Genomic DNA, 20181 nt, shown 5'->3' with positions numbered 1-20181 from the left:
AGCAGAGGACAGAATATTTTTGGTGTGTTACTCCAGAGTTATGCCCAGAATGAAAATTCAGTAGTCAAAAATGCAAAGTCCCTTGCTGGCATTTGCTGAAGTGTCACATTTCAGCAGTGAGCTGATCTACAAGCTAGTGGCTGTATGCACAAATGACAATTTCCAAATTTCTTTATCCAAGTAGACAAAGCTATCGGTTTCATTGGGCCGACTCGCATGAGGACAAGCAGGATTTTATCTTTAATACTGATTTTAGTGAGAATAATCATCTTCCCTCTTGTGCCATACATATCCACTCATCCCAAGAAAAGGTATTGACTGAGATGGGCTTCCACAAAAAGAAAAACGGGAAGGAGTCTGGATATGGGTTTTAGGTTTATAGATGTGCCACCACCACCTGGTCAACCCCTTGCTGAGTGTGCCCAGGAGGAGCCGGAGGGCTCTTGGTGGTGATCCTTGCTCTCTTCTCCTCACAAGACACTTCCTCTGAGGTGGGTTTGAGGTGGAATGGCATCTGCATTTTACAGCCCAAGTTTCTCCTGTTCAGCCATATACCTACAGAGAACTTGACTGAAACACACCCGCTTCATGGTAAAATGGTGAAATGTTAAAATAAAATAAAATAAAATAAATTAAAAAAATGCATTGCTTCTTTAATATATATATATATATATATATATCTGCAAAGAATCCCCAAACCTCTTAAGCTAGGTGGCTGGGGATTACCAAGGGAACTTCACAGCAATCTGAGGTGAGCTGCAAAGCACACAGACAGAGCCCTCAAGTGTCCTTCACTCCTCCTGGAGTGGTTGCTCAGAGCAGGTTGAGTGTCCAAATGCGGCAGGGTGAAATTGCCTTCTGTGGAACATATTTGCTTATCAGAAGGAAGAAAAAATACTTGGCTGTGCTGCGGTTATAGCTGCAGCTCCCAAGAAGCCCTCTGTGCAGCTAAGAGCATGCATAATGCATGTGGACTAAACACACATAATATGAAATTGGGGATATTTCCAGCTCTCAAGGTTTCTGATTTTGTTTTCTTTTGCAAACAGGCATGCTCAGTTCCTGGTGGCAGTGCCCTGCTAAGGTACCTCCCCTCCAGAAAGACACCAGTGAAAGTCAGCATGATACTTTGGGTACGGCTGCTGAGCAATTTGCCACCAGTAACACCTACAGCTTTGTCAGCTGTGAGATTCCTAGTCGGCTATGAGAGAGGAGGGGGAGGCCCTGTCTCTCCTGCCCCAGGTAACACTGCAGAAAATTTGTTCTGCAATGCTGTCTTTATTTTTCAGTGTATTGTCTTCGTTAGCAGCACCTGAAGCAGAGTGTTGTCAATGGCAGGACACAGAACCAGAGCATATTCTCAACACATTTTCTCATCTGAGACCTGATACAGATACCATGAATTTTCCTGTTCTTGCCCTAACACAAAGATAATTCAATTTCCATCTCACTTCAAAGTCTTTTTGATTAGAAAAATTCAACTCTGCTCAGCATAGCAAAAATGATAGGCCTTACTGCCACAGACTAATAATTAAAAGAAAACAGTTCTACTACTACATATTTCAAGCAATTAGGCTGAAGGTACCTCATTTTAAAGATCATTCATTATTATTCATTGAATCATGAGAGATGCTGCAAATTATAAAAATGTAAGTCTTCCTCAATAGAGAAATCTACTTTGGGATTTGTTTGTATTTGGATTTTCATTACATGGAAGACTTCCCATTCTAGCTTCTTTAGAGTATAAAAATAGCACCAGTGTTAAAATTAAAATGTAAATCTGTTCTATTTGTGTTAACAACAGTTCTATTTTCAGGCTGCCTTTTTCCTGAGCTACACTTTAGTATATTTCCTTTTGACAACTGGCCAAGATCATAGCCTTGAATTCAAAACTTGTACTGTTTTCATGTGGGTCCAGTTGGAAACCCAATGTCAAATTATTTCCTGTAATTTAAGTCTCTCCACAATAGATAAAACAGAATTAAGTAAAAATCAGATTATTTAACATATTTCTTAAAATAAACAAATTTGAAAACTAAATCTGAGATAAAATCTTTGAGGTAAAAACTCAATATATTGAGATATAAATTCAATAGCTACTTAAATTTTTCTATGTATTTATTTACTTGTCAAATAATACATCGTTGCTGCTGATGCTGTGAAGGAAGTCAAGCAGTTATTCTCTAAAAAGCTGGCCACTTAAATAAGTAATTGAACTCTACTTCAAATAGCATTATTTTTTATTATTTTTTATTTTTATTTTTTTTTGTAGGAACAGAGAGGAAAGAAAATTCAGTGTATTTGAATTTCAGTATATTTGTGTTTGATGAGTGGGTTATTCAACACTGAGAAATTAGCTAGGAGTTGAAAAGGCAAAAAAGTTTGTTTTCTTCTTCCAATTTATGCATACAAATGAGGTGTGAGGGCCTGAGCTCTGTTAGCTCAAAAATGTTGGCAGACACATTGACAAGAAACAATTGGTTCAATTTACTGACTCTGAGCAGAACTTCCCTGCTTTAATAAATGCATACATTTAATTGTGAAACACAGGTAAACTTATTTTCTTTCTGAGGGGTCCAAAGTATTTAAAGGCACCCTTAAACAAATAATTTTAAACTGTTGCCTTAAACATTTACTGAGACAGCCTTTCCTCAGGGAGCAGACAGAACAAACAAAATGCATCCAGCACAAACAAAGAAAAGCAAAGCACAAAAAGCACAAACAGCCTTAAATCAGCTGTTTAAAGCTAATGTTTCTGACCGGTTGATTTACATGACTTTACATGACTTTACATGACTTTTTACGATTGATTTACATGACTTTTCTTTGCAATTTAAATAATTTTAATCAGTTCACTCCAAATACTTCCCTTCACCCCAAAGCAAACACAGCAGCAATTAAAGAGCTCGTTGGCATATGGCTGCAGCACAACAGAGGGCAAAGCTCTGTGCCATAGTTTGCATGGAAGATGACTGGAATTTTATAATTTATTTACATTCCTCTGAGTAGAAAAGTGCAGAATACTGTGCAGAAAAATGTCATTCTCCTCCAGAGCCACAAGAGGGGAGCCTTTTCCTTCAGTAACTCAGAGAAACTCCTGCTAGACAAATCACCACCTGGAAACCATTGACTTTAAGAGGGAAAGTCAGCTCCTTTGATCTAGCAGGAAAGTTTGGCATCATTTCCAAAGTCAATAAATACACACGGAGAGTCAATTAAAAAGAAACCAACCAACTTATGACCACACTAATTATTTATATATGCGTGTTAAAGACTCATTGTTCCAGGGCTTTTACATGAAAAATTAATTTATATAGAAGCCTGCAACTATTTTTCACCATCGTGTGAGAGTGTCTGCAAACCCCATGTTGTTATTCAGAGCGTTGTGGTCACTGGGGAATCCATGGACTTCTGCTAAAAAGCCAAATATTTCGTTTTGAAGTTGCATGTTCAGCAACAGAGGACAGGCTTGCAGTAGGCTGGGAACTCATTAACTGTAGGCTGTAATGTCATGCCCACTATTAAAGCTGTCTAAGCAGTTCATCCTGTATGTTGCAATAACAGGCTTTGAGGTCTCAGAGGGTCTCACCACGATAACAACAATTAATACACCGAAGGCACTAATTCTGTGTCCCTCCCAGGCCCCACAAACATGCTGGGAGCCTCTGTTGCAGCTCAGACCCCAAACACGGTGGCTGAGCTCAGAGGGAGCCTTGCCAGGCTGGGAACCAGGAACACGAGTGTTACTCTACATCCACAAATTCACCTTTAAAAAAAAAAAAAAAAAAAAAAAAAGACAAATCCCCTGTAGGAAGCCTTAGGTAATTCCTGCCTAATTCCTTTCCCAGCTGCAGGCAAACACCCTCACCGAGGCGGAGGCAAAGGAGGATTACCCGGTGAGCGCCGGCTGCCCAGATGAAGGAGAAACCAAGGACTCAGAGTACAAAGGTGAAAGATGCTCCAAGGTATGAGCAGGAAATATTAAGCATTAAAAAGGGAAGGAGGTGTGAGCTATGTTGTTTTTCTAATTCAATAAATAGACTGAAACTCAAATATGTCTTTGTTTTCTGGATAGAAGGTGGCCCAGCTAGACATTCAGATTCCCTGAAATTGTGTTTGTACCTCTGGACAGAGCAGCACGCGTCTGATAATGGTCTGGGTACTAGTCACATTGCTAACACGTCTCTTTGCAGCTACAGAAGAACTATTTGCCTCTCCCTCAAATCAAACACTATGTGAGCAGGCCCTGGTGAAGCAAAGGCAGCACCAGCAGCCAGCGCTTACTGCCCCAAGAGCTGCTGGTAGCCCCTGGAGGCTCCCAAAGCTCTGCTCTATGCCATCCAAAGTTCAGACACAGGACAACCTGCCTCCTGTGTCCATGTGCCATCCCTCCCCTGTGGGGCCAGGCTGAAATTAAAGGGCAGAGCAAGGGGCAGGCGTCCTCTGGATGGGACTGAGGCAGGTCTGGGCTTCAGGCGCTGCTTTGCTGCAGCCCCGTACCAGGGCTGGATTTGCCCTGTAGTGTTTTCACCCGAGCTATGTCCTTGTGTGTCCCTGCAGCAGGATTAGTTGCTGACTGCTTAAGAGCCGTAGTGTGAGTATCTGGATATTATATCCCCTTTATTCTACTTACAATTCAATCTCCTGAGCTTAAGGACAGCTTTTCTCCCTCCTCCCACTTCCCCCCTCCCTGCTGAAGCTGTGGAGTCAGAGAGCAGTTATGTTACCATAACATTTGATAAGCTCGGTAAAAATATCAGAGAACATTTAGTACCTGAAGGAATACAATGGGATTTTCATCCATCACTCTGCCTTTGTACAAGGCTATTATCTACAGAGCACCAAGCAATGATCTAGCACTAATAGACGTTTTCACAATAGTCTGAATCAAGCTGTGACATAGAAGTTTCAGGTGACACAGCCTCTGCCACGACTATTTAATCCAGAGCCCATTACCTTTTAATATACACAGTGGGCTGCTGGAAAGACCAAGGCATGCAACAGCTGTCTGTCAGTGGAGAAATATGTGAGACCTCTGGTTTTCACTGAGTGAAATTTCAAGAGCATAAATTATCTGAAGTACTTTAAAGAGTCTTTATAAAGCCAGCTCTGAGCACAAGCCTACTCAGCAGCCCTTCTGATGGCCTTCCAACTTCTCACTGGGAACCCCGTTGTCTTCTCACCACAACATAATTTTTACATAGTAAACGGGCGTGGGACATCATTCTTGCTGTGCGCTGCACATGTACAGCCCTTTGTGCAGTGTAAATCATTAGGTTGTGAATGAAGAAGCACAGCCTTGACTGCTGGGTTGTCAGAATTTATGGAACAAAGTTTACCCAAAAGTTGAATTACTTTTTATTACCAGTGCAATTATTTTTTTCAAAGAAACTAAGCATAACAAAAAAACCCTTCACTTAAAACAGGTCCACAGAAGAGAAATATAATTGAGATCATGTTCTTTATTTATCATCAGAAAGGGATGAGGTTTTAATGTGTTTTTGTTCTTCTTTACAACTGCTATCAATTCTGACCTTCCCATATAACTCATCAGCAATCTCTGATTCAGACTCTTCTCCCTTTTTAAATAAAGGGAAAGAAGTAATGAATTTTAACAAAGACATCTTTATGCCTCAGAGTTTCTCAGAAGTCTGAGTTAGAGCAACATTAACAAAAACCAAAGAACTTCAGATAGTCTGAAAAAAGTTCTCCTCACCATGGATCAAGGCTTTATTTGCACAATATTTCTCACTTCATCATCCTGTATCCTCAGTGACCACACACTGATTTACTTCTGAAAATCAGGTGCCTTTTTAGAGGGACGATAGAGCCTTACTTAGAAGTAAACTGCATTCAGGGCTTCAATTGCAGAAGCCCTGGCCCCAAGACTTCGGCCGCCTTGCAGTAGTGCACGCTGATGGTGAGCAGATTTCAGGTGCTTTCCAGCAGCAGCTCTCCCACCCCTCGTGGCAGTGCTTCTGAACACATCCCTTAATGAGTTACCTGAGTGAAAACAAGTTCAAGCCGTTGCCTAGTGAGATATTAATCCTTCTGCATAATTAGCGGCCGTCTCTTGATGGTATAAATAGTATTATTAATTACACTGATATTAATACTGCCACTAACATTATAAGGTTTCATTATGGATACAAAATGGGTTTGCTGCAGGATCACAAGTCATTAACAGAAGAAATTGGCGATTCAACCTTCTCTGCTTCCCTAAGCAGAACGCAGATGCAGACACTGAAATGTGTCCCGTGCTACAGGGTGTTGCCTTTTTAATTTTCAGTCCATCACCACCCTTTTTCACTGGAAAAAGGGCAGACCAACCATCGCTGTAAGAGGCTGAGCCTTGTTTCTATTTTGCCTGCTGAAATCAAGTGAGGGAAAGGTGCAGCCAACAAACACAGAGCCTTTACACTAGGAAACACCAGAGGACCGAATACCCAGTACCATTTACATGCTTTGCTAACTGATTCTCATTTGCCCTCAAGACACTTGTTGGTCCTATTTATTTGAGCAGACAAGTAGGCCAGCAGCTGGCGAGGCAGAATCTCCCTAATTCACTTCCTTCCCTAAATGCATTTCCATGTATTTAAATTTCCCTGATAAGTTGGACAGACGTTGGAAAAATGTATGCTTGTCTTTCCTACCTGTGCAAAGCGATCTCAGAATTTCAGTCTGCACAAACACCCAGAAGCAAAGCTGCCTCCCCCTCCTCTTCAATGACCTCAACAAAGAAGTCCCATTAAGATTACTGGTTGGCTGCATGTACTGTCAGGTCAGAAATTCTCCTTCTGACAATATTTTGCTGTATTTACCAGTTTCTGTCTGTGGCCCTAACTGGAACCAGGCACAAAGGAAGGAAATTCTTGCAGAGGGTAGGAGAAAGGAACCACACACAGGCAGAAACCAAAGGAATCTCATTAATGTCCACGTCTGCAGGGAGGCTGGAGTTGTGTTTGTCTTTAGTCATTACTCTGTTTTTATTACTTTCATGACTATTGTCATCTATACTTCTGCTACTTTATTATACTTTACCAAATTAATTAATGCTAACGTTTAAAATTCACCTGCATAAAACATCTTACTAGGATACGATATTCTAGAACCAAAGTTTTATGAAAGAACCAGTTTGAGAAGAGGGGTTCAAGCAACATTCTTAGATGCCAGAAGCAAGCAAATCTGCCTAAAGGACAATGGATCTCAGGAACCTCTCATTTGTGAGATAAACCAGCAGATCTCTTTCCTGGTTAAAAACTGTTTAAATACTACTGGTACTTGTATAGTATTTGGGAACATAAGAACACAAAGGGCCCGTGGACTGCTTTGCATCGTGCACAGGGATAACAACCCTGGACCGAAATCCCTGGGGCTCTGCGGGGCTGGAAACTGCACAGGCAACTCCAGCCTCAAGTTGCTGCTGGCTTGTAGCCCAGCGGTGATAAATCACTGCTATCAGCATCCCTTAGCTGTTCTGTGACTCAGGGCTTGGTGTAAGCACATTCATTTGAATTCATGTCGCTCATAAAATTGTGCATCTAATTACCATTTGCAAGCATGCACGTTGTGGTAGGCAATTAGGAAGCTGTTGATCTTAATGCAACAAACATTAATGCAACAAATATTCAGGGACATTCTAAAGCTCATTAAAAAGAAAGGTTTGTAATAATATTTAATATCAAAATCTCAACTTTCTGAGATCAGAAATTGTGAAACAGGCGAGTAAGTGAGGATAAACCCATATACTACACTTACAAAATGATTGTGCCTGGGAAGATGCAAATTAGAATTTGCAAGGACATTATGCTGGAAGAATTAACCAAGCATTTTAACTATTAATAAAACTTTACAACCCTGAGTTGCTGCAGGGGGTAGGGAAAAGAAGAATAAACACAAAAATGCTGGGAGTAGTGCTAAATGCATAAATTGGCATATTTGTAGCTATTTTCATTCTGTTTATGTTTCTGAATTCATTCAGTCTTCCTTAAAAAAATAATACCAGCCTCAGAGCTGCAGAGAGGTAGATGGGGTTTCAAGCCATGGCACAGGATTGGTGGGGACTGCCTGGTGCGTGTCAGCCCACAGGAGCATGGGTGTGAGGAGGGGACAGCCTGGTGAGGGCTCTGGGAGCACCCGCCTCCTGGCCTCCTTCCAGTCCCCACGCTGCCCCCAACAGCAAAACTGCTGCAGGAGAAAAAAACATGTCATCTTCTTCTTCACCCACAAGACCAAGGTGCACAGCCTGCCATCTGACACTTTCCGAATAATTGGAAAACCACCATCCAGAGAAATTGGCTGGTGCCTTTTCTTGCTGCCTTTTCAAGAGTTCACACAATGGCAAGGTTTCCTCTGATGAGAGAGAAGGCTCGCTTTTTAGCTCTGACCTGGAGCTGGCTAAGATAGCAGCAATGCAGCAAAGACGTTCTCAGCAGGTGCTCCCAGCCTGCATACACAATGCACGGCAGCGATACCGGGCAGCCACAGCATCACACGTTTTTTCTATACTAATGATGCGGTGCAGCCTGGCATGAAAAATGGAAAAATGATGCAAATAGAATAGGGAAACAAAACAGGTGATTAAAAAAACTGTCAGGAACACCTAGGCTTGATCGATCAGCTATACACTCAGGTAAAATGAATACTGTAAAAGGGTTCCTGTGCTTACAGTACAGTAAAATCCATGCTGCGGACCTCCAGGGGCTCACAAGCCATGCTTTTGAAGCTAGAAAATGTGATATTTATCTTCAAAGAGTTTAGTCCTATCATGTTAATGCTTTGCTATAAGTAATAACACAATATTTCCCACTGTGCATCAAAATGAACAGTTTTTTTCTAATAATATACAAGTGAGTAAATATTTGCAGAGGCATCCTGCTCTGTACAATAGCTGAGATGGATGACAATGTCATGAAGTCACAATCTCAGGAGAAAAGAAAAAAGGAAAGAAAGGGAGAAAAGATCAAAATCAAGATCTTTGCAGCTTTGATCTAACACTTTATACCCAGCATTTCCCTCTGGAGTCAAACGAGAGGGGATACCAGATACAAAGTCCAACTAGATCTATTTTATTTCTCCAACTTTTTCTTACAAACACGAGGAAAGGCCTTTTTTGCTGCACTGAGTTACGCACCCATACGGACACACAAGTCACCAACAAGGTGACAATCCCACAGACCCCAGAGCAGCGACCTCCCTGGCCACACTCTGGAGCACGCCAAGTGCCAGCACCGCTCCTCTGCCAGCCCCAAACCTCACTGAAATAGCCCAGAACACTCTGTATTCCAGCCACAGGTCAGCTGGCAGTCTTTGGCTTTGAGACTTCAACCAGCCTTGTGTTTGCGAGGATTTTACCTCAAGCTAATCAGTTAATTGGAGTTAGGCACTCTGGGAGGTTACACATGCCTCTGCTAATGAAGAGGCTGCAGCCGCCAGCCGGCTCGCACAGTCCGCTGGCAGCTCCCTGCCCCTCCAACGTGCTCAGCATTACAAGCTGAGCGAATTGAGAGGCTTTCCATCGAATCCAGGGGGGTTTCCAGGCCAAATGCTCGAATGCTGAGAAGCCTTTGGACACACAAGGCTGGGGAGTTGCAGAACCTTTTTGCAGAACCGAATCTTTGAGGCTTTCTCCCCGTTGGTGCCTCCTGCCCACGAGCTGGAGTTTGGCAAGAACATGCAGCAAGTCTTCGAGATTTGCCTCATTAGAGCAGAACCTCGCGGGGCAGCGAGTCACATGGAAAAGGACTTCTGGTCCAAGCTGCTGTTAGTAGTAACTGATGGCAAATGATCACTCTGGCATGGAATTAACCATAAAAAATAGTACCACCTCACTGCTCATGTACAAGGGGTTTCATCCACAGTTTAGACTACTTCAAGCAGCAGTCAGGTGCTTGAGGTTGCCACGACTGAGCCCTGTGGTGGCAGGACACAATGAACCTGTTATAGCAAAAAAAGACCAGAAAAGAGTCTATCCTGTATCTATAAAAACCTTTCCCACATAGCAATATCCACTGAAGTGATGCAGCAAGCATTAGTGGTAGGGAAAGAGAGAATAATCTGAAGAACATAAACAATTTACAAACCTTCGTGCTTTTCTGGGAAGCAAACCCGTTCAGAGCTCCAGAACTGATGTTCTGGGCAACTTCTGGGCAACAAATGCAACCTGTAAACCAGGGGACATGCAAGCGACCCTGCTCGCAGAAGTGCCATGGCCTTTTGTTAACAAATGCCAGGACAGCTCCTGATTTCTCTGTGAGAGTCCCTGGATTCCAGAAAGTCAAAGTCAGGATACAGGGAAAAAAATAAAAATAAATAAAAATAAAAATTTTGAGAATATTCTCATTGGAAAAACAAAATATGAAACCTGCAAAAACCTGCTAGGACAGTCTCTGTCAAATAGTTAATGTAGCACTTCCTTCACTGAATACCTCTTCAAGCATGAAATAATCGAAATCTATACCTCTCATCCCACATCAGGCTTACACTGCATTAATTCATTGATGTTTCTTCCAAATTTAGAATTAGGCATCTTGATCTTTTATGCACTTTAAACACTAACCTACATACCACATTTTACCTGCTCTCACCCCAAACCAGAAAAACAATGTTTGTTTTTGTTTGGCAGCATACTTTGCAATGTGCTTTTTCCGATCTAATTTTCTTCATCTATCTCAGCAAGTATGAGGTATTTTCATTTCCAAAGATATTTTCATTGTTTGTCTCTTTAGGCCTAGGTACATCCAAGCTAGGCATGTGCTTAAAATACTAAGCACAGGGAGTCACGGAAGCCAACTAACTTGTCTACATGTGTAATGAGAGGCACATGAAAGCACGGCTGAAATACGACCTAAAGAATTTGACCGATGTGAGAGCTGCAGGTTTGTAGCAGAATCAGGATGTGAGCTTAGTTTTTTGCAGCATCCCAGACTGGTACTTTAACTTTCTTTTGACTTCTGCTAAGCCCCTGCTATCATCATACCAAAGTTCCTGAAGCATTTCTTTGAATTGCACACCCTGAGTTAGATCATGAGACCTTCAAGGGTTTTGAAGGCGAACGTTCTCATTCTGGGAGTTTTGGTTCTTTTTCCCACCTTACCAGTAAAAATGCTGCACCAGAGAGAAGCATTTTTTTTTTTCAAAGTCCATACAGCTGCAATAATTACAATATTTAAATATTTAAAGCTCCAGTTTTATGCTTTGTTGTTTGTTTGTTTTACAAATAATAATAATAATTAAAAAAAAAAAAAAAAGAAAGCTACAGCTTGCCATTCACCCTTTCCTATACCGCCATAACTCATCCTGCAGCTCCATTTTGGTTCCAGGTCCCCGTGTCCCTGTCAGGAGCTCTTGTGCAGTCTCAGAACAGGGCAAGCAGAGCAATAGATGACAGCATACAACAATACGTGCTAGGAGAAGGAAACAGTTATTGATCGTTAATGCATCAACAAGACACAAAGGGCCAACAATTCGTGGTTCAGTGAAAGTGTTCCTTCTCCTTCACTTTTACTCCCTGTGAACACCTTCCCCTCCTCTGCTTCCTCCTGCTTGCTACCCACTGCTCAGGCTTTCAGAGCCACAAATGCAGCGGTATGTGTTTGAACCCATCGTTTATATGGGGTGACAAATTGGAGCATCATCATTTGCAGATGCAAAAGATCACCCACAGAAATGTCGGCGGGGATTTGGTATGTGATCCTGCTGCAGAGCACTGCGTCTGGCTTCCACTTTATATTGCACATTACTTGAAGTTACTTGAGGGTGAATAGCTCCCCTCAGCTTTCAGACCTGAGAATTTTATGGCTCAGTGAGTGTCTTCAGAGAGTGTAAGACAATTCACTTCTTTACTGCAATGTGCCTCAGCCCAGGGATTTCCAGCTCTGAAAAGGAGATGAATGCTGGATATCCAAACTACACAGCTCTATTTCTAAGAGAAGCTGAATGTTTTCATTCAAATACAGGTATTTAGTTATTCTTTTCTACACAGCAATAAACACATTCCTTTTGCAGCCTGAGGATAGGTAGCTGCCAAACACAACGTCCAGGTTTTGACTCAAAGCTAGAAAAAATGCTAAAGATTTCTAAGGCTCATGAAAAACAATGCAAGCTGAATCCGATAAAACCTGTTGACATCTCTTTTTACAGCTTCCCTCTTAAGATATAACATACAGTTTAGTATCAAAGCTACGTTTTACTGTTTGGAAAGTTGAGTGATATAATAGTGGGAGAGCAAGCACATTGCTCTCAAGGCAGCAGCAGCAGCACCAAGCCAGGCACAGTCCCAGTCCAGGTTCATTGCTGGCAGGAGTGCTGTATGAAACAGAGCAAACAGAGCCTGAATTACAAGAAACAGGCTGAGCAGAAAGCCACAGAGATAGAAAAAAAGCAACAGTTTTTGACTTGTAAGCTGAATATATTTGATACAGAAGTGGTAGCTGGAGAGTAAGAGGCAGAAGGTTCATGTTTGTGCTGTTACAACTTAGAGTTTTGAAAATAGGAACCTGCTTAAAAAAATAAATTTTAGATATTTTATGGACATTTAAACTTTGAGAAAAGGTCTGACGGAAAATCACTCAATAGCAATCAAAAACCTCAGGCCTGGACCTGTGCTACATGGTTCAAATGCAAAGATAGGTATGAGATATTGTTATAGAAACATGATTTTCAATCTTTCCTTGTGGTTTCATGGGGTCTTCTGAAAAACCTGGAAAGCCAAGGTTTGTAAAACCTCGTTTTCCTCCATACCAATATTCCTGCATCCAAAGAGACAAGCCCCAGCTTCCCCATGTAGAGGAACACAGAACTGTTTGTCTGCCACTCGCTTGTAAAACAACCAGTATTTTTAGAAATCTCACTTACAAAAAATGCTGCTCCTCAACTTGCGAGGAAAGATACCAGCTGGCTGGAAGCTGCCCAGAAGGAAAAGAGGAATTGACTTTCCTGCTTCAAAGAAAAAGCTTCTTAACAATTGTATTCCAGTAAAGACCAAAAGCCACTGACCAAGCAGATCACGTTGAATCACTGACTTTAGAGTTATGCCTACAGGGAGCACAGCACTCTGACTTTTGGCCAAAAATATTGATAACTTCCTTTCTTTCTTCTTCTTTTTCTTCTCTCTCTCTCTCTTTTTTTTTTTTTTTCCCACATCTGGAGGAGACAGAGGGCAAAGGGTATTTTCAAAAGCAATTTTCCTATGCACTGGCAATTTAATTCCTTGGCATGCAGCTGTAGGGAGATGAAAAGGCTGAGGTGCAGGGAAAGCTTTATAGTTTCCCGGTGGCTGGTTCCTCACCCACCCCCAGGGTGGCCGAATTACAAAATCTCCCGTTTGTTGTGAATTTCAACCTTCTGTTTTTTCTGTCACTCTCTGTAGCACATAGGAGCATTTCAATGTGTGCAATCCTTAAATGTCAGCATAATGGAAAGCAGATGAGTCTTTTATGACTGCAATTTTTCACTCATTTTTCTTGCTAAAACTATGCAGCGGGAATAAAAAAAAAAAAAAAAAAAAAAAGATTTAGATGGTGAAAATTGTGGTTTAAGTCAGACACCACCTATTTCTCATTGCTTTTGCCATGTGAGGCACACAAACACATTCAGGTATCAGTCTCCTTTCAGACTGCTCTGATGCAAACAAAACTTACGAAGTCAAATGTGAATTCCTCGTTAGCATTGCCCAGCCTTTCTGCCAGTCAAACTTTGTTATGAACTTAATTAGTTATCTGGTGCCACTACATGCTACAAGGCTCCCTGGGCGTTGCACAGGCTCCTGCACATGAGTGACAGTGCGTGACCAGACAGCAATGCATCACAGGGTACACCAGTGTGAAGGGTAAGCAATTTTTATCCTGTTCCTCCTCCTACCTTGCTTCCAGAATTTTGTATGTGGCACTTCTACAGCCCGCAGAAGGAGCCAAAGATTTAATGAGCATTTGAAAGTTGAATAATTTGTAGATGTGACTGTTCTGAAGCCTCTGAACAGCAGAGAGACCAAAAAAAAAAAAAAGACGCAACATGTTTAGGACACGCAACATGTTTAGGAAGGTCACTGCCTAAGGATATGCTATTGTTGCACATATGAATGAATGAAGATATGCAAACTTATGAGAGTATAAATCAGCATTTAAAAGGTGGAAAATATACAACAAATAACAGATGATTCCTTGTCAAAAGCAATAGCCCAATGATCTTTCTTTGAAAATCAAAGGAACATTTCAGAGTAATGCAGTGGTATAGTTTTGTGTTTTGTTATTTAGTGTTTTTCACTGGGGGTTGGGGGGGAGCTGCAATCCATCACTGTAAAATTGAAATAGCAATTTTAACAGCAATTGAAATAGTAAGTGCAAAACTTCATTTGTGTGAAAAAGTCAAATTTTCTGCATCCCTGCCTCTAATGGGAGGTGTCCCTGCCCATGGCAGTGGGGTTGGAAGGAGGTGCTCTTTAAGATCCCTTCCAACTCAAACCAGTCTATGATTCTATGATCTGTGTACTGCAGAAGTAAACATAACACTTTCTTTCCACACTTCTGAAAACTTTAGAATGTAAACAGTTAACTTTAAAATTTAAACAGATCTAAACTTAGATGCCTTTTTAAGAAAGTTCATGGAATAGTCTTCACATAGGTGCATCCATTGCCTGTAAAAATGGGAACTGGATCCTAAGTCACCATGAGTAAGCTTTTAAAATGTGGCTCTGAGACTAAGGCCTTTTGGTAAAGGTGACCTACAAGTATTTACAGTAACGAGCCTTAAGTGTTTCCCCAGCTGATAAGAATCACCTCCAGTTTTTCTGACTGTTCCAGAGCAAGGCTGCTCTGGCCAAGGAACATGTACTCAGACTAAACCTGGGTTTGTGGATGTTACACCCAACCTGGTAATAAACTGTGTATGCCTCATCCTCCTGAATCTCATCTGACTTTAACCAAAGGATCAAGACTATTGTTTAAGAGATGTCTAGTCTGCATAAGACAAAGTTACAGGCAACTAATCCTGATTAAAATGTGCCTCTTAGGTCTACCAATGGGAGGATTCTTCTCTCCTTGATTCAGAAGATCTTCAAGCACCCATAATGCATCAAGTGTCTGTTTTGCTCTCTCTTTTGTTCTCTTCAAGTCTCTTTGTTCTCTTTTTTTCTTCTTCTGACCCAACACTTACTGCTTTATAGACAGCAAACAGCAAAGATTGCTGCTGCAGCTACCCATAAGGGACATCAGCCACACGTCATCACTGCCACACAAACACATCCAAACAGACGTACAAACACTGCAGGCCTAGGAAGTTGTATTTTTGATTTTCAAATATGTTCTGAAAGAAAAGTAATGGGATCTGGATCTGATCCTGGGTTTCTAACCTGTCTTATCACCCACATGCACCTAAGATTTTACAGTGCGGAAGAGCAGTCTTGTTTTCAAGACTTGATAACTTTTCAGCAATGCTTATTGAAATGACACAAAAATCATCCTTAGTTTTTCTATGAGCCTAGAATATTTGTCACAAAGTTATGATCTTTGAGACGAACCAGACGGGAGCTGCTTTGTTTATGCACTGCACAAGAGAAAACCTGCCCGAACGCCTCTGCCTTGCAACACTCGCCTCCTGTCAGACACCGGCATGTAGTGGTTAGAGAACAAGAGGCCAATTTGCAGGGCTTTCCCTTCTTGTGGGCTCCTGTTTAAAGAAATTACATTCTAATTACAGCAGCCCTTCCTTCAGACGAACCAGACTATGGCAGCATGGGAGGCAGTGAGGTAGCACAAGCGTGACACGCAGCCTGGGCTTCTGAGCCACAGTGGCTCTTGTGGGGTGATCCAGGATGAAAATCAGAGTGGATTCAGCAGTCAGGTGATGCTGACACTGGGACTGCTCACCAGTCCCAAGCCATGCAAAGAAGCACATTCACAGTGCACACAGCTGCCATGGTAAACCCACCCGTTTGTCCCCGCTCCTTCTGACCCAGTCAACCACGGCCTACCCCAGTGTGGGACCCCGGAGAGATGCTGTCATCTCCCAACTCCCCCACACTGCACACACATCCCGTAGCTCTCCAGCACCCCCGAGCTTTGCTCTCGGATTCACAGATTCAGCAAGGTGTCGGGGATGCCGTGCGATCCTCAGTCAGACTAAGTGTGTAACGAGGTCACGGGGTGAGGGAGGACTCTGTTGTTCCCTCCAGACTGCCTCAGTGCAGTCCTGCCTGCCTGCTGTTGCTACACAAAGGTCTTCAAAAGCTCTTGCTGGGATGTACAAAGCAATCAGGAAGGCTTGAAAGGGACTGCTATGGACACCACACTTGTTTCCTCTAAGGCCTGCCACTTTACTTCTTGTTTAATCAGTTACTAAATAAAACCCACACTTTCCTATGTTCTGTTTACTCAAAAGAGCTAATGAAACCACTTCAGGAGGTGGCTTAACCCTTTCAGCAGTCACCTAAGGCAACTGTCGATTAAAATCTGCCTGTAACTGACCAAATCCACAGTAATACTCGAGACTTGGAGGGAGAACAGGACTCCCCTGTTATGTTATAATTTGAAGATGGCTGACGAATGTCAGAAAATTGAATAGATGATCTGTCCAACGTAGCAAATTTTTAATTTACCCTGCCTTGGTTACGAATAAGATCTTTACGGTTCTGAGCCACCTAAAGAGGCAGCATTATTCAGCTGCACAATTGGAACAAAACAACAAACAGTCCAAATTAATTCTGTATAAAGGCAGAACAAATTGTGTCATTTGCAATGCAAATGTGATTTCAAGCTTCATTAGCGTTTTCTTTAAGGTCTAGTGTCTCAGTACTTGGATGGAGTGATGCTTCCCTAACTCTCAGACGTGCCAAACACCCTGCCCGCTTCTTAGCTCCTTAGATCAAGGAAGATAACAGAGGAACACAACGAAGATCAAAAGCCAATAGTGATAACATAAATTGCTTTGCTCCAATTTGGAACTAAAACCCAAAGGTTAGTTTTCATTTTAGTGGAATAAATTCTTGATGAACTCTTAACATTACCATGTACTCTGCCTTCGCTCAAAGAGCCTCCAGAAAAGTAAACGTGGATGAACTCGTGTATTGATTTCCTCAAAACCAACACAGACCCCTACGAGCTTTCTTCTACTTTCAGGAGTGCAAATGGAAAAAAAAGTGAGAAAAAAAAGTAAACATGGAAATATGAAATAAGAGCTCCAGGATTTGACCACTACCACCCTGCTTTTCCCCTGGGTGCCCCTTGCAGTTACAGTAAGGAGGTCAAATTCCTCCACAACATGGGAGCACAGCAACGAACTGTGGGGTTATGGCCCTGGGGACCTGAGCAGGGATGGCAACACCACAGCTGCACAGCAATAAAAAGCAGTGGGCACGTGGCAGGGTGGGTTGGGACAGGTACAGCACTGCATTGGTCCAGGCCCCTCGACATACTCTGGGGATGGATATATCCTATGGGAGGACATGTGGTGTATACATAATATGTCATTTAATAGTGAGTAAATACATTTAATGGAATATCTGGGAACAAACCTACTAGTAGATATTTTGGAAAGACAATATTAGAGATTTTTAAAGGCTACTAAAAGGGGAAAATATACTGTTTAAGTTGGTTTGTGAATTCAAGCTGATATTGTTACACCAGAGTAGCTTTCCATGGGGTATATGATGTATAAACCTCCATGTAACAGAGGTATTTTGTCAACTTACGTAACTTTATTTGTATAACTGGAAAAATTTTCCTTTCCAGGCAAGCCCTCAAGGATGGTTGAAGGGTATAGAATTACTGGTGTTTTGACACAGCAGTCCACTAGAGGTCCTGCTCAACTCAGAATGATCTAAACATGCTTTTCTAAACCCGCCTCAGTTAAATGTGATAAAATGCAAATGAAAACATGCTCAAATCGTGCACACAGACTGGATACATAGATGCATACACTAAATTTAGGATATGCAGATTGGTATCTGATTCATATGCCCAGCGACTGCCAGAGCAGGAATAAATCAGTTAATTGGCTAAGGCCAAAACAACTACAAGGTAGCCAAAACACTGACTGCTGACCAGTCCATGTACGTAATCACAACAGCTGTACACAAAATTGACTAAACACCTTTCAGGAAATTGGGCTCTGTGCCACTGAAAAAGAAAGCTGAATGCCTGGGGCCGTCTTCTGTCTTACATATATCAAATCTTACCTTGGGTTCACTGAACAGTTTGCCAAGGTTCAGCATGGGGCTGGTAGGAGCCCATCTGGCACTCAGGATTCTTGCGTGGAACTGGGTGCAAATAGTGCGTCTACCACGAGTCAGACACCGTCAGGAAGCGAGATGTGAAAATCAGGCTCTGCTCACAGTCCCAGAATAGCTGGGTGTGAGTAGCTGTAAAGATAGCTGATGGCACCAGTTACGCAGCTAAGCCAGAAGGTCTCTGCAGTGATGCTGAGGCTGAAGCACACAAATAAAAGTTGGTTGCACAGCACACCAGGAACTGTTCGGAGAGAACAACAAAACAAACAACAAAAAAGTCTGAATGGAGAAATAAAATGTGGGTTACATCCAAAGATAAATACGTGCCCTTAGATGGCATGTTGGACCTGCAGGGCTGGAGCTCAGCCAGTTTGGGAGCTGATGTGTCCCCCTTCGTCCACTCACTCTTTGGAAAATTGACCTGTGGTTGTTTTTCTGATGGGGAGCAATGGAAAACCAAGAGGGCAAGCACGGTGTGTTGCAGAGGAGTGGGGTGCACAGGGTGCTGTGAATGCACGGGACTCTCTGCCCTTTCACAGCCCACATTAAATCTTGCTCTGAGACCAGTAGAGCAGAACAGCTTTACTCAGCTCCTGTTTTGCTCCTTAAGTCGTAACTTCTTATTTTATTGACAAAATCAAGCTTTCTTCCTTCTCGGCACTGCAGAACCAACACAGGGACCAGACTCCCCTGCATGCATCACGAAGACACAGCACAGCTCTTGCTGCCAGTAGCTTTTTCAGAGGAATGGCAGATGCAGACAAACAAATACCAGCTGGTAGAAAAATCAAGTCCTGAAGTCTCATCTGGGGCTTCATTTTTTACCTTCTCATCTGAGACATTTCTTTAAATCAATACAAGAGGCCTTCCAAAGCTGCACACATGCCATTGCCTCAAAAACTTCTCTAATCATATCTAGTGAAGACGTGAGTCATGAGCAAAATTCTGAAAGCCAAGAAGGCTTTAAAATTAATCTCAGTAATCATCACATTACCATCAGTGCTGCCTAAATCCTTCCTACAACTCACTTTGACATTTTACAAATAAAGATAAGGGACATTACAGAGTCCAGCTGGCCAGCTACCTTAACCTGCAGGTAGAGATATGGGAGGAGAAAAGCAGAATAATATTGAGGGTTAGCTGAAAATGAACTAGTAATCTGGGGGAAGGGAGAGGTAGAGAAAGAAGGGGAAGCAACTAAATTCTATGCTTTTTTCCCCTAGAATGTTTGCCTGGTTTGAAACCTAAGCATCCAGAAAAGGAAAAAATCTAAACAGAAAAATTCAGGGTTGCATCTTTTTGCATTAAAAAATGCTTTCCCCCCCATCCCCTTCTATTTTCATCACATTTATTTGGCTTGTTCAAGTAAGTTGTGTCCAGAACCCCTGCAAAGCCATGGTAACAGCCCCAGCCCCAGCCAGGACGTGGTTACGTGCGGGGCTTTGGCACAGCCTCTCTCTTCTGCAGGAGCTGCTGCATCCCAAACATCCGCTGCCTGTCCATCCCTTGGCGACAGCCTCTCGGAGCGTCCTGCCTGAGGTCTGGACAACTTTGCATCCTGAGTGGAGGAACATTGCCCAGCAGAGTCAAAACAAAAGAAATTAAAGGAACCAAGGTGGGAAAAGGCCAGAAATTTATCACTTTTGAAGCTTTGTTTGCAATAACTCAGGAAGAAGGTCACAGAGTGAAGAACCCTATTAAGCTGAACTGACCAGAGCGAAGCCCAGTATCCAGAAGCAAAAGACAAAAACAAGGAGGAGGGATTTTTAATACCGTAGCCAAAGCCCTCAGAACTGGAGGTGAGAGGGTGCAAGGACTGCAGCAGATATGGGAGGAATTTGGGATTCAGGAGGTGTTGATCTAGCTCACAAACTTCCTGCAGTGTTTTGCTGATACAAAATAAGGTCTCTCGTGTCACTTCAAACTTCCATAAAGTATTAATATGAACACACTCCATTCCC

General features: G+C 42.3%; 1 long non-coding RNA gene across 2 annotated transcripts in view; it reads right to left on the bottom strand.

Moving 5' to 3' along the window:
* The window catches only part of LOC118176822, a 104184-nt gene that overhangs the window by 18362 nt on the left and 65641 nt on the right, over nucleotides 1–20181 (bottom strand). The window contains exon 1 of one of the 2 annotated variants that reach the window (XR_004755535.1): nucleotides 18170–18314. The exons of the other annotated variant lie outside the window; for it this stretch is intronic. This is a non-coding gene — a long non-coding RNA (uncharacterized LOC118176822). Of the gene's footprint in view, nucleotides 1–18169; nucleotides 18315–20181 lie in introns of those variants that run through there. 2 annotated transcript variants of the gene reach the window in all.

This window comes from Oxyura jamaicensis, chromosome 20 (genome assembly GCF_011077185.1).
Source record: "Oxyura jamaicensis isolate SHBP4307 breed ruddy duck chromosome 20, BPBGC_Ojam_1.0, whole genome shotgun sequence".
In the NCBI taxonomy this organism is placed as follows: Eukaryota; Metazoa; Chordata; class Aves; order Anseriformes; family Anatidae; genus Oxyura; species Oxyura jamaicensis.
This window is presented reverse-complemented; position numbering and strand designations above follow the sequence as displayed.